The sequence below is a fragment of the Galeopterus variegatus genome, unplaced genomic scaffold (assembly GCF_000696425.1).
Source record: "Galeopterus variegatus unplaced genomic scaffold, G_variegatus-3.0.2 Scaffold315, whole genome shotgun sequence".
In the NCBI taxonomy this organism is placed as follows: domain Eukaryota; kingdom Metazoa; phylum Chordata; class Mammalia; order Dermoptera; family Cynocephalidae; genus Galeopterus; species Galeopterus variegatus.
In genome coordinates, this window is record NW_007726426.1 from 33,219 (window position 1) to 46,519 (window position 13,301).

A 13,301-nucleotide genomic window follows, 5' to 3' on the forward strand; every position below is an offset into this window, starting at 1 on the left:
GTCACACCCCTTCACAGAGCTCCCCATCCTGCGCTGTAATCGTAGGTGGTCATGTTGGTCTCTCCTCCTAGACTGTAAATATCTGTCGGAAATGTGGGTTTTATTATTACTGGGGTATGGTAAGGCCAACAGATCAGGAGATGACTGCCATTGGAAAGACAGTTAGTTACTCACAGTTCCCAAGAGGAGGGAGCACACTGTGCCACACAGGGCCACATGGGGAGGCACCAGGGCCAATTATTACTGGGGTATGGTAAGGCCAACAGATCAGGAGATGACTGCCATTGGAAAGACAGTTTGTTACTCACAGTTCCCAAGAGGAGGGAGCACACTGTGCCACACAGGGCCACATGGGGAGGAACCAGGGCTGGACAGGAGGCAGAGGGAGCAAGAGGAAAGCATGAGCATGAGTCTTTATTGTGGTTTCTGTGGGAAGGAGCAGGTGAGGCAGGATAAGCAGGCTTAGGAATGAATACCTGGCTGGCATGAATGATTTCAGTGGGCTCTGAGGCATGGGATTTCCCCTCTTCTGGTACCTGGGGGTGATTAGGATGGGGGAGTAGTAGCTCTGAGTGGGAAAGCCAAATAGAGCAGGTGGTGGGGCTGTGGGCTCTGGATTGTTTGGAATGTGCACTTGCATGTGAGTCTTGGACTGGCTAGCCCTGGGAGGGGCAGTCTCTCTAGGGTCAGCCGAGCTTCTGATGTCAAAGCTTCAGAAACACAGAAAATAAAAAGTCGTGATTAATACAGCAATGAAAGAGCAGGGACTGCATTCCCTTTTCCTTTGCACCCTGTGTTTAGGACAGCATCTGCAACAGAGTAGCATCCAATATGTGCTTATGGAATGAATGAAGTCCCTCATTTCCCGACCACTACTCAGCATGGTCATAGCTTGTTTTGGGCTGAATTGTAGCTTGCTGTCTGTCTGAATAATGAAGCAGAGGCCACTGGTTACTGCTATGCAGACTTATGAGGTAAACACTCCAGATCTCCACTTCACTTCTTCACTTATTCATCACATCAAACATCTTTGAAATACCTACTCAGTGTCAGGCATTAACAGGAGCAAAGCATACTCCCCATTCTCAAGGAATTCAATGTGGGACATTGCAGACCTGGAAAATTTGTCTTTTCCATTTCACAACATAGATTTGGTAGAATAGAGACTTCAAGTTACAGTGCTGGGCACATACTAGTCTTTTAAAGGTTTGTTGATAGGTTAATTTGGCCTGTGTACTTCTAATACCTTGAATGAACACAATGGAGCAAAGTGTCAGCCAGGAAACAAAGGCTGACTCACCTGTTCCTTTGTGGGTGGCCTTGCTGCTACTGAAAGGTACATTTTGGTTGTCTGCACTACCCAGGCTAGTCACTGCTTCAACATCCACTACTGTTCTCTATTTTAGAAATGAAAAAAGACTGAAGATCTTTTCATGACAGTCCTTCAATTATTGCTCACATTCCCAAATTAATATGTCAGGTATTAAAAATATAATTTTCATTATGATTTTGGGGAGTAATAAATCTTGTGCCAAGAACCTTTTTTGGATGTGAGGTCACTAGAATTATGAAATTCTCAACATGTGTGGCAGGAAGCTGGGGTTGGGCTATGAAGAGAGGGAAAAAAGAAAGAGCCTGTATTTTATTCTTTGGAAGAACAGCAGCAATTGATGAATTTATTGACATTGATAATATATTTACATACAGATACAGTTTTTGGCTTTTGCAGTTTTTTCCTCAATAGTTTCCCATTTTTAAGATACAATGGAGCCACTTTTTACATAGTTGAAAGAACATTCTATAAATGTATAAATTCCTTGATTTAAAAAAATCTGCTTTAAATAGGCAACATATGCCCTTTTTATAAATGTACAAAGAGTATACAGTAAAAAGTGAGGGTAGTGGGCATAATTCTTTTATTATTGCAATTCTTTATTATTGCAGTAGAATATACACAACAAAATATTTATTTTAATCATCTTTAAGTGTACAACTCGATGGCATTAAGTACTTTCACGAGGTTCTGTAATCATCACCATCATTCATACTCACAACTTTTTCATCATCCCCAACAAAAACTTCCTCTCCCCAGACCTGGTAACTTCTAATCTACTCTCTGTCTCTATGAATTTGACTACTCTAGGTGCCTCATGTAAGTAGAATTATACAGTATTTATCCTTTTGTGTCTGGATTATTTCACTCAGCATGACGTCTTCAAGGGTCATCTGTATTGTGGCATGTGTCAACACTTCATTCCTTTTTAAGGTGGAATAACATTCCATTGTATGGATATGCCGCATTTTGTTTATTCATTCATTTGTTGAAGGATGCTTGGATTGTTTCCACTTTTAGGTATTGTGAGTAACGCTGCTATGAACAAACTTCCTTTTCCACCTAAGTTAGAGTCGTTTTTATTGCTTGCAATGCAAACCCTGACACATTTTTTATACATTCCTGTTCCCCAGCCCAGCAGTCTCTTGTTCATTCCTCCAGATAATCCATTTTTTTTCTTATTTGATTTTTAAAAATAAACTTTATCTTTTAGAACAGTTTTAGATTTATAGCAAAATTGAGTGGAAGGTGCAGAGATTTCCCATATGCCCTACCCCCCACCACACACAGCCTCCCTCCCTATCAACATCCCCAACCAGAGCGGTATATTCGTTACAACTGAGGAACCTACATTGCCACATCATTATCACCCAAAGTCCGTAGTTTACATTAGGGTTCATTCTTGGTATTGTGCACTCTGTGGATTCAGATAAATGTATGATGACACGTATCCACAATTATCGTATCATACAGAATATTTTTACCCCTAAAAATTCTCTGTGCTTTGCCTATTCATCCCTCCCTCTCCTCTAGCCCTTGGCAATGACTGATCCTTTACTGTCTCCATAATTTTGCCTTTCCCAGAATGTTATATAGTTGGATTCATACAGTGTATAGCCTTTTCAGATTGGCTGTTTTACTCAGTAATATGCACTTAAGTTTCCTCCATGTCTTTTCATGTGTTTGATAGCTCATTTCTTTTTAGTGCTGAATATTTCCTTATCTGGATGTATCATAGTTTATTTATACATTCACTTACTATGCATAAAGCTGCTGCAAACATTCACTTGCAGTTTTTTTTTTTTTTCCTGTGGACATAAGTTTTCAATTCCTTTGGGTAAATACCAAGGACTGCAATTGCTGGATTGCAGGGTAGGAGTATGTTTAGTTTGCATTCACACCAATAATGAAGGAGACTTCCTGTTGCTCCACATTTTTGCCAGCATTTGGTGTTGCCAGTGTTTTGGATTTTGGCCATTCTGATAGGTGTGCAGTGGTATCCCTTAATTTTTGAAAATGTAAAAGAAAGTATATTATTGCCTCATTCACTGGCCCTCACCTAAGACTAAGGCCTTAAGAATGTAAACAATGGGCTGCAAGTGTTAACTCAATAATTTTCCATTATCTGTGCTTGGGGCTTGACAGCAAACAGCTGGTGCTGCTACTGTGGGCTTTGTCAACTCTCTGATGAATTAAAAGGTGACAGTGAGCTCTCTGCAAAAAGCTCAGAAGGAAAGGGTGAGAAGTGAAAAACAAGATGGGGTTCTACATACAATGTCAGAGCCAGGAGGCTGAGAAAACCAATGTCTGAAGAGACTTTGCTTAGTTGCTGGGTTCTGTGGTCTCTCCTCCCAGTGGAGCCTGGCCTGCAGGTTCCATTACTGCTGCAATTCTTGATTTTTAACCCCCAGACTGAGTGGGTTAGAGATCAGAGTGAAGTTGGTTTGAGTCCCATGTACCTTCATTAGCATGTGTTGCATCCTGGCGGTCTCTTTTAAAGCAGCTTCTTTCATCTTGGGCTGGGATGGCTGCCTTATATTGTCCTACCTAGTGGCTTTGGGCTTCAATTGTTCAAGAAGGAAAGGGAGAGAAAAAGGAAGAGAAAGAGCAGATTTATCTTTTGAAAATGACACTCTTGCTACAGTGTGGAAAGCAGTTTAAAGGTAGCCTGGAATTGATGTGGGGACCCAGCTAGGAAGTGGCTGCATTCATCAGGTGAGAGATGATGGCAGCTTGGATGAAGGATGAGGCTGAGGAGGTGGAAAGTTGTGGATGGATTCAGGAGAAATTTAGGCAGTAAAGCCATCAGGTCTTGATGAAGGATTCTCTAGGTGTGTGTCGGAGAAGGAGGTGTTAAGGAGACTCCTAGGTTTCTGGCTTGGGCAGATGGGTTCATGGTGGGCCGTTCACAGAGACAGGGAGCCCTGGAAGAGGACCAGGTTTGGTCCATAACAGAATAAATGCATTAGAATTGTTCAGTCGTTCATTCACCAGTCATTGATTGAGAACCTAGTGGCTGAATCTTTCTGAAAATGGCCCTACCTACATTGTCTATCCCACGTGGCTGTGGTGAGGAGAAAATAACTACTCCATAGGAAGTGCTCAGCAGAGCGCCTCATCACTGTCATGAACTACTGCAAAATGGTTTTAGTTTCCTCATCTGTAAAAATGAGGGTACTCAAGTGGGTAATCTTTAATGTCCCTTCTTGTATTGTATGGTGAGAAATGAAAGACACATTTCTGCTTTCTGCCTCTGTCCTGCTGTCCACTGGACTGTAAACTGTTGGAGGTCAGGGCTGTTTTTGTTCACCAGTATCTCACATATGTTAATTCCTCATGGCCCTGGGGGCGGGTGTGTGTCTATCCTGCCCCTTTACCCACCCACCCCCATGGGGAATAGAAATAATTTAGCTAAACATTCATTATAAAAAAACCCATCCTTTTTGTTTTGCTTTCTGACATTACATAAGAGATCCTGTTCTGGGGGCTATTCCAAGTCCCAATCACTTGAATATATTTTTATCTACATCCATTTCCTGTGTTAAACTTGTTTCAGATTCAAAAGAGCAAACAAATAAAAAAGCAAGCTTACATTATTCTTATCTCTGTTGCTTAATAACCTGAGAAGCTAGATTCAACCTCACTATTCTGAGCTCATTTCCAAAACATCCCCTGCGGAAAGCATCTTGGGACCCAGTCAAAACCAGCTCAGGGCAGCAAGAAAAACATTCAGGTTCAGAACCCACTCCACTGAAAACACAAATAGCAAAAACTAATACCCAAACGAAAAGTCTACTCCAAATTACAACCAATTCACCAAACATACAAAAACAAGCCCACGTGCATGCGGTGTCCTTCCCCGAGCAGCTGGTGAGCTATGCGCCTCCCACCCGGCCCATCCCCTTGAGCGGCTGGGACAGTTTACGGTTGGGGCTGTCTTCGGCTTGTCAGAACCCTTCCCTTTCCGTTCTGCTGCCAGTTACTTCTGACGACTTTTAGTAGTGGACACAGCAGCAAGCAGTGTAGACTCTGGTCGGCCCCTGCAGCGCCCTGCGGGTCACCGCAGCTCTCACGGTGCACCACCACCCAGAGCCGGAGCAGTTTGCCAGCATTGGCTCTAGATCACTGCATCCACCGCTTTTGTGACTTGTGTTTTGGTATTTGTTTAAAAATTTCTGGGGCCGAGACCTAGGGGACTCTTGCGACAGGTGGAGCGGTGAGGTACTGATGGTATTTCTCAGGGGCATCACAGTGGCTAAGAGAAGTCTTGGCCAATTCCCTATTTGAGTTTCCTAGTACATCTTTAAAAGTGAAGAAATGCCAAGACAAGATATTAAAACTTGTAGTACAGTTCACATGTTCGGATTTAATAAGGAACTGTCTTAATGCATGTAAGTATAGTTGTTTTAATCCCCAAATATAAAATTAATAAAACATTAGTGATTAACTTTAATAATATGAAAAGGTGATGTTTCTAATTAGTGGAGAAAAGATAAATGATTCAACGAATGGTGTCAGGGCACGCCGTTACACCAAAAATAAGTTCATGATGGAGCCAACGTTTATTTTTTATTTGTATTTTTATTTTATCGTCATATTGCTATTTTTTCTAATATTTTATTTATTTATTAAAAAAATTTTATCATTACACAATGTAAACACTTTTTGTGGCCTTTTACTAATTTCTCCCTAATCCCCCCCTGCCCCGCTTCCCACTTCTGGTGACCTCAGTTCCATTCTCTCCTTTTGAAAGTTCAAGGAGTTATTGTGATTGTTGTATCTTTCTTTCTTTCCTTTTTTATTTAATTTTTTCAACTCCCACTTATGAGTGAGGACATGTGGTGTTTTTCTTTCGGTACCTGGCTTATTTCACTTAACCCAATTTTCTCTAAGTTTATCTATGTTGCTCCAAATGGCAGAATTCCATTCCTTTTTATGACAGAGTAATATTCCATTGTGTATATATACCACATTTTCCTTATCCAGTTGTCTGTTGATGGGCATTTAAGTTGGTTACAACTCTTGGCGATTGTAAATAGAGCTGTGATAAACAGGGGAGTGCAGCTATCCCTTTGACATGACAATTTCCATACCTTTGGGTATATACACAGCAGTGGGATTGCTAAATTGTATGGAAGTTATATCTGTAGTTGTTTGAGGGACCTCCACATTGTTTTCCATAATGGCTGCACTAATTTACAGTCCCACCAACAGAGTAGTAAGGTTGCACTTTCTCCACATCCTTGCCAGCATTTGTTATTGTCTTTTTGATAGTGGCCAGTGTAACCCGTGTGGGATGATATCTTAGTATAGTTTTGATTTTCATTTCTTTGATGCTGAGTGATGTTGAGCATTTTTTCACATTGGCCATTTGTATGCTGAGTGATGTTGAGCATTGTTTCATGTTGGTCATTTGAAAAATACCTATTCAGTTTCTTTGCCCATTTTTTAATCAGGTTACTTGTTTTTTTACTGTGAAGTTTGAATTCCTTGTATATTCTGGTTATTAATCCCTTGTCAAATGTATAGTTTGCAAATATTTTCTCCCATTCTGTGGGTTGTTTTTTCACTTTGTTGACAGTGTCCTTTGCTGTGCAGAAGCTTTTCAGTTTGATATAATCCCATTTAAAAAATTTTTCTTTTGTTGCCTGTGCTTTTGGGGTCTTATTCATAAAGTCTTTGACCAGTCCTATTTCCTGAAGTGTTTTCCCTATGTTTTCTTCTAGAAGTTTTATAGCTTCAGGTCTTATATTTAAGTCTTTAATCCATTTTGAGTTGATTTTGGTATATGGTGAGAGGTACAGGTTTAGTTTCATGCTTCTATATATGGATGTCCAGTTTTCCCAGCACCACTTATTAAAGAGGCAGTCCTTTCTCCAATGTATGCTCCTGTTACCCTTGTCAAATATCAGTTGGCTGTAAGTTAGTCGGTTGATTTCTGGGTTCTCTATTCTGTTCCATTGTTCTGAGTGTTTTTATGCCCATACCATGCTGTTTTGGTTACTATAGCTTTGTAGTATGATTTGAAGTCAGCTACTGTAATGCATCCAGCTTTATTTTTTTCCTCAGGATTGCTTTGGCTATTTGGGGTCTTTTATAATTCCATATAAATATTAGGATTTTTTTTTCTTTTTTCTATTTCTGTGAAAAATGTCATTGATATTTTGATGGGGATTGCATTGAATCTGTAGATCATTTTGGGTAGTTGGACATTTTCACAATGTTAATTCTTCCAATCCAAGAGCATGAAATGTCTTTCCATCTTTTTGTGTCTTCTTTAATTTCATTCAGTAGTGGTTTGTAGTTCTCGTTGTAGACATCTCTTACCTCCTTGGTTAAATTGATTCCTAGGTTTTTTTTTTTAAATTTGGTGACTATCATAAATGGGCTTGCTTTCTTGACTTTTTTTTTTCTGTTAGCTCATTATTGGAGTATAAAAATACTACTGATTTTTGCATGTTAATTTTGTATTCTGGAACTTTACTGAAGTTGTTTGTCACCTCTAAGAGGTTTTTGGTAGAGTTTTTAGGTTTTTCTCTATATAGGATCATGTCATCTGCAAACAGAGGCAGTTTGACTTCATCTTTTTCAATCTGGATGCCCTTTATTTCTTTTTCTTGCCTGGTTGCTTCGGCTGATGATTCCAATACTATATTAAGTAGGAGTGGTGAGAGTGGGCATCCTTGTCTTGTTCCTGTTCTTAAAGGAAAAGCTGAAAGCTTTTCATTCATTCAGGATGATACTGGTGGTGGGTTTGTCATATATAGTTTTTATTGTGTTGAGATACTTTCCTTTATACCTAATTTGCTGAGAGTCTTAATGACGAAGCAATGGTGAATTTTGTGAAAAGCTTTTTCTGCATCTATTGAGATAATCATATGGTTTTTGTCATTGATTTTATTGATGTGTGTATCACATTTTTTGACTTGTGTGCATTGAGCTATCCTTGAAGCAAATATTTAAAAAATGAAATCATAAAAATACTTGAAAAAACTATGAAAAATATTTAAAAAATCATCTTAATGGGAAAGACTTTTAAAAGTTTTACATAAAATACAAAAGTAGAAAAAATATTGTTAATTATTTTAAAAAATAAAGTATAACATTTCTGCAAGGCAAAATTCTTCCAAATCAAAATCAAAAGACAAATAATGAACAAGAAAGCATATCTGCAATTCATATCACAGACTAAACATTGATTTTTCTAATATATGCAGAGATCCTATAATTTAATAAAAAAGCAACAAGCCCATAAAAAAATGAACAAAGGATATGAACTGAAAATTTGAGGTAAAGGAAATGGAAGTGGCTCAAACACATAACAGATGCCCAACCTCACTCCTAATGAGATAATGCAAATTGAGACAACTCTAGGAAATAATTTGCACCTATTAAATTGAGAAGTATAGAAAAGTTTGATAACACACTTTGTTGGGGAGGCGTGGGAAACAGGCACTCTTATGGCTTGATGGTGGGTGTAAAAACTCTATTGAGACCAATGTCCCAACATTGATGTCTGTGACATAGGTATGTGCCTTTTGGCCTGCATATGCCACTTCTAAGACTTTATCCTACAGCTACACTCATATAACTAAAAAATGACAGATATATGACAGCCTTAATTTCAGCATGATATGAAATATTAATTCCATTTAAATGTTTACTAAAAGGGGATGAGTTAAATAAAATACTAAAAACATGTATAATGGAACATTATTGAGCCATTAATGAAGTAGCTCTTTATAGACTGAAATAAAATGAGCTTCAAAATATGTTAAAGAAAAATAAAAATATAAACAAGGTGCAGAATGATTTGTATAGTATATTTCCACCTTAAGAATATATATTACAGGGGCCGGCCCGGTGGCGCACTGGATAAGTGCGCCGCTTGGGAAGTCGGACACGGAAAAAGACAAAACCAAAAAAAAAAAAAAAAAAAGAATATATATTACAGATATAACACACACACACACACACACACACAGACACACTATTGCCTGCAGATGTGTGTCTCTGAAATTTACAAACAAAACCTCCTGGGAGGGTAACAGGGTTACTGCAAAAAAGAGATGGAAGGGAGACCTATTTTTCACTCTGTTGCATTTGAACCTTTTACATTTTTATATCATAAGCATTAATTACTAATTTAATAAATAAATAATTTAAAATCATGTGCTCCTGGGGTGTGGTTCTGTGATAGGACACAGCTTAGATTTTTAAACTGACCTATCCCCACATTTACCTGGCTAGACCCTGGATCGGGTGGTGGATGTCTTCATAGCTCTTTCCCCTTTTTCTGTGGCTCATTCCTGGGTCACTTTATAATGACACTACGTGGTAGCATTACATTTAATTGCTTCCAGATTCTGAAGATGCTGTCATTCTGACAGTGAAAGATAAAAGGGCCCAGAGAGAGCTTTCCTAGCTTAAAGGGAGGCTTTTCTTTTTCCGAAGGACCTCTTTGTGCAGCTAGATGAAATTGCTTTCGTGGTGATAGGAAATAGAGAGCTGAACCTATAACTCTTTCTTTCAGATTTTTTTTTTTGAGTAAAGGTGGCTGCTATTGATGACAAATGACTTTTTTTGGCTTTTGACTCTTCCTTCCCTCCGTCCTCCATTCTTTCTTTTCTCTCTTTGTTCCTTCTTGTATAAATCCATTTAGCAAGCAGGTAGTATTTGGAAGTTCTATTTGCCTGTGATTGCAAAATCACAGCCCCATTTGGCATCACAGGGATTCTCTACAAAAGCCAAAAAGTCTGCAGCTTCAAAATTTAACTGTTTCATTACTTTTGTTTGCTAATTCCTTTTTTAAATAATAAAGCTGTATTAATTATCACCAGAAAATAATCATCTCAGTTGAGCTAGAAATTGAGAGAGCAACTGGGTGTCAATAAAGTAAATATTTGCTATAGTTCTGAGAAAGCCAGTTTTGGTTGGTGGAAGGTGTAATTTTGGGGGGAAGTATTTATTCTGTGTGTCAGGTCTTGGGGGCTGGGGCTGCCAGGATGGGAGACTGGGGGTGGTGGTAGGGAAGAGGAAACATTGGCCAGATCTTAATTTTTGAGGAGCACTCTTTTTTTTTTTTTTTTTTTTTTTAAAAATTAGGAAGTGCACTGTTTTCTTTTCTAGGCCAGAGTTCTACAATGAAGTCTTGAAGCTGAAGATGCAATTCGCGACTCTGATTTTGCATCTTGGGTCAAGACATATGCTGTCTTCCATCTCACAGATGGTGGCGGTCAGTGGCCTTCGTGGGGATTCATGATTTTCAGAAGGGTTTTGGATACATCCTAGTTCTGGCACTTAGATGAGTTAGATTTTGCAAAACATAATGTAGACCATTCTTATTTCATATATGATTGTGATATTATTTCCTTAAAAAGTTTAGTAATTTTATGAGGGAATCTTGCCTGCAGAATTTGATTAGAATTCCAAACTTTCATTTTTCTTCCTCTACCCTTCCCTTCCTCCAGAAGTGGTTATAAAGAAAATTATAAAGGTACTTGATGATTGATAATCCAAAACAACTTTTGAATTTTTGCACAATCAATGCTGACAATTATACCAACACTCTTGCTTTCATAATTTGACTGAAATACGTGACATAGAAAGGAGGAAATAAACAAAATGGGCAAAATAATTAATTTGGCTATGAAAAGGCAACCTAAGTTTTGTCAAAGCAGAACTATTTAGATTGGAGAAAACATTATAGCTTCAGCAACATAAAATAATAACTGAATCAGACCTTTTACTGGAAGTTTTATATTTCTGAGCCAACACCTTTCTAGAATTCTAGACTTAGTAAGTGCAAATGTGGAAGCCTTGTGATACTACGTGTCTCTTAGCTCTGAAGCTTTATAATGGCCCAGAGGGCCAAATGCAACTCCATTGGACTTGGGGCACCAGCAACCCATGATTTTTAGGGTTTTTGCTTGTTTTCGTTTTTATTTTTTATGTTTGAATGGCTAGCACACACTCTAGTCAACTAATAGATCTTTTGTGCAATTCACTGCTGGGGGTATGAAATTGTTAGGAAACTTAGTTCAATTGATCATTTATTTTTTTATTTATTTTGTTAAATGTGCAATTTATTGAATATCCATGGTTAGAAGGGATAAACTACTTCTGCATGATTTAGCACACTTACTACATTTGATGGCTCTTTCTTTGTTATGAATTTTCTTATGTTGTTTAAGGGCTGAACTTTGAGGAAAGGCTTTCCCACATTCATTACATTTATAAGGTTTTTCTCCAGTATGTAGTTTTTGATGCTCAACAAGGCCTGAACTGTGCCGGAAGCCTTTCCCACATTTCCTACAGTGATAGGGTTTTTCTCTAGCATGAATTGTCTGATGTCCAAGAAGCGTTGAACTCTTCGTAAAGGCTTTCCCATAGTCACTACACTGATAGAGTGTATTTCCACTATGAGTTTTCTGATGTCCAGCAAAGGATGAGCTATACCTAAAATATTTTCCACATTTAGTACAATGATAGGGTTTCTCTCCTGTATGCATTCTTTGATGACTTATTAAGAGTTGAGCTCTTCCTAAAGGCTTTTCTGCATTCATTACACTGATATGGTTTCCCACCCGTACGGATTTTCTGATGTTCCAACACAGTTGAGTTATCCCTGAAAGCTTTCCCACATTCGTTACATTTAAAAGGTTTCTCTCCACTATGTACTCTCATGACAAGTAAGGGCTGCATTCTGAGCAAAGGCTTTCCCACAGGCATTACATGTGTAAGGTTTCTGGCCAGTATGAATTCTCTGATGACTCAAAAGGATAGAGTTCTTTCTGAAAGTTTTTCCACATTCATTGCATTTACGGGGTTTCTCTCTAGAATGAATTCTCTGATGATTAATAAATGTTGAGTGCTTCTTGAGGAATTTCCCACATTCGATACATCTATAGGGTTGCTTGCCTACATGAATTTTATGATGATTTAAAAGTGATGAGCTGTTCATAAAGCCTATCCCACATTCTGTACATTTACGTGGTTTCTCACCAGTGTGATTTCTCTGGTGGCTAGTAAGGGAGGAGCTGTACTGGAAGACTTCCCCATGCTCCTCGCACCTGCTGCTCCGTGGCGCCTCTGCCCTCCTGCTCCAGGCCTCTCTTCATCAGCACATGTCTTGTTTGCTCTCTTTTAACAGATCCTCCAGAGTCATTCTGTTTTAGGGTTGGCATCTTTGTTTCAAACCTGTATGTCTTGATTGCACGAGTACCTGATGGAACCTCTTGCACCTCCATCTGGGGTTCTGCCCCTTGCTCCAACTGAGTGATTAGTATTGGTTTGGAAGAGAGAAGCCCCATGATACCAGATTCCCATAGTTTTCCAGCATCACATCCCTGTACAGAGCCTGCTGAGCAGCATCCAGGTGTTTCCACTCGGTCTGGGTAAAGGCCACAGCCACATCCGCAAATGTCAGTAATTCGTTACTCTGAAATGCATGGCCATTTCTCAGGAAAAGGAAAAGCCAAACTTGTCTGGATTGGGGCTCTTGGGGCCATCTGTCTCCTGAACTGCTCTCCAGGGCAAAGCAGAGAATCCTGCGTGAGCCAATCGACCAGGGTCCAGAGGCCACAGACCCCAGCCTGGCGGCGTCCATCCCGGAGGGAACCAAGTCGCAGGGCTGCCCACGTGGTCCCACTGCCACTCTCCTCAATCATTTAAATTGAAGTTGAATATTATTATTATTATTATTATTTTTTTCCTTTTTGTCTTTTTTTACTGACCGGTAACGGGATCGCAACCCTCGGTGTTGCGCCCGCACCACGCTCAGCCAGTGAGCGGGAACCGGTCTCCACATGGGATCCGAACCCTCGGCGGGAGCACCGCTGCGCTCCCAAGCGGCGCACTCTCCAGTGCGTCACCAGGCTGGCCCGAAGTTGAATATTATTATTATTATTATTATTTTTTTCCTTTTTGTCTTTTTTTACTGACCGGTAACGGGATCGCAACCCTCGGT

The 13,301-nt window shown here is 39.4% G+C and overlaps 1 pseudogene; it reads right to left on the minus strand.

The window, feature by feature from the left end:
• Nucleotides 1–11,477: 11,477 nt before the first annotated feature.
• LOC103586189 lies at nucleotides 11,478–12,843 on the minus strand (annotated as a pseudogene).
• Nucleotides 12,844–13,301: the final 458 nt, after the last annotated feature.